Genomic DNA, 2,206 nt, shown 5'->3' with positions numbered 1-2,206 from the left:
GTGTAATTGACCAAGAAAGGACTTAAACGAAAATTGACCTAAAAATAAAAAAGTCTTAAAATAAAATGACATAAAGGGCCAAAATGCAATTTTAGAAACTTTAGGACTAAAATGAAATTTAAAATTAAAATTGAATTAAAATTGGAAAAATGGAAAATAACGTAAAGTGAAACGATTAAAATTGACAAAACGGACTAAAACGAACCAATGGCTTAAATGAGGTACTTTAAAGTAACCTCTCTCTGCCGAAATTTCGTGTGAAATGACTAAAATGCCCCTGGGGCTAAAACGACTAAAAATGACTCAGAAGAAAAAAAATTTAAAATGGATTTTTAACAGGGAATTAAAGCAAGAATTTATACAAACACATTAAAAGACTCAGGGACAATTTTAAGGGATTAAACAGAGCTTTAACACATGAAAAGACTAAAATGCCCCTAGGGGCAAAACTGACTCAAAATGACTCCAAATGCAATTTTGGAAATGGATTTTGACATAGAATTGAAATAAGGACTTATTCAAACCAGTTGAAAAGACTCAAACAATTTTTCAAAGATTGAAAGAAATTTTAACATAGGAAATGACTAAAATGCCCTTTTCATGAATTTTGCAGGTAATATTGAAATAAAATGCAGAGAAAGATGTAATTGATCAGAGACAGTTCAAATGGCTTAAAATGCAAGAAAAGAAGAATTGAACAAGTATTTTTAGGTCCAAAATTAGGGTATAACACCGTGCTGATGTGAAAAAGAAAGAAATAGGAGTATCCATGGTGAGTGACCAAACTGCAATCTTAGCCAACCAAGCAGCCATGAACAAGCAATTGGAGACTCTAACTAAGGAGTTTCACGGTTTCACTATGGCTAACAAGCAACAACAAGTAGCTGCAATTAGGTGTGACTTATGTGGGGAGGGACATGCAAATGGTGAGTGTGTACCTGAAGGATCTAGTGAGGAAGCCAACTACATGGGAAGCTATCAAAGGGCAGAACAATACTACAATCCATGCATTAACAAGCATCCCAACTTAAGCTACTCAAATAATAACACCTTGAACCCTCTAATGCCTAACCCTCAAGAACAGCAACAAAGGAAGCCTTCAACTCTTGAAGAAACTATGATTAACTTCATGAAGACGACTCAAGGAAACTTTGAAGAGATGAAGATGAGTCAAAAGGCTGAAAGAAAGAATAATGAAGCCTCCAGAAAAATGCTTGAAACTCAGCTGGGACAATTAGCTAAGTAATTGGCTGAACAGAACAAAGGGGGATTTTCAGGTAACACACAAGAAAACCCTAAGAATGACTCTTTCCATTATTTTGTGACGGCTAAGAAAAGTTTGTTGGCATGTTCTATTTAAGCTAATTGTCATGCACTTACAACTTACTCCTGTCAATCCAAATTGTTATCAACCCAGTTTGCCTACAATAAAAGTAAGGAAAAGGAGGTTGAAGAGCATCACCAAATTCTTTCAAACTAACATCAGCATCAGCCTCAATAAATAAAACACCTTCTCCAGTGCAATCCACCATAAATTTCCTACTAGGACCTTCCCTTAATCTACCTGCAAATGGATAATAAAACACAAGTGTTTTTGCTAATGCTTTTCTAATAATATCAACATGGTCTTTCCTGCCGTACTTGGATCATATTTATAAAATTGTATCACTGGAATTTGAAAATGTAACCCTTCTTGGTCATTTATGTCCGAAATTAATTTTATTTCATGAGGTGTTGGTTTTGATGGTCTTACAAATTCAGGGGCACCCCTCTTCACCGTGAATAACAGAGGTTGGGCCATAGTTAGGAAAGGTATAATTGAGGAAAGAGTACTAAATTTGATAGTGGTTATTATAGAAGGTATGGTATATGCAAGTATATATATGTGCCATATGCATTGCTGTGTAATGAAGGCTAATTTAGTTCGGTATCTATGTACGAATAACAAAGGCTAATTTAGTAATTTCAGGGGGCCTAAGAAGATATGGGGGCCCTAAAAAGCAATGTTCATTGTTTGCACGGGTTCCATTGAGTATTGTTGACAATTGGTGCATTTTTGGTTCTTTGCAAAACAAATGAGGATATCTCTATCCACACCTCCACAGTCCACACCGTTGGAATAAATATTGAGTTGTGCTATAAACCAATTTTTCTGTTTCATTAGCCAAAAATGTACTCCCTCCGGTCACATTTATAAACAAAAAAC

General features: G+C 35.1%; 1 pseudogene; it reads right to left on the bottom strand.

The window, feature by feature from the left end:
• Nucleotides 1-1,376: 1,376 nt before the first annotated feature.
• On the bottom strand, nucleotides 1,377-1,801 carry LOC146919622 (benzyl alcohol O-benzoyltransferase pseudogene; annotated as a pseudogene).
• Nucleotides 1,802-2,206: the final 405 nt, after the last annotated feature.

The sequence above is a fragment of the Medicago sativa genome, chromosome 5 (assembly GCF_051527215.1).
Source record: "Medicago sativa cultivar Bolivia chromosome 5, Bolivia_mono, whole genome shotgun sequence".
Lineage (NCBI taxonomy): Eukaryota > Viridiplantae > Streptophyta > Magnoliopsida > Fabales > Fabaceae > Medicago > Medicago sativa.
The sequence above is the reverse complement of the archived record's forward strand: the minus strand, read 5'-3'. Positions and strand labels throughout refer to the sequence as shown.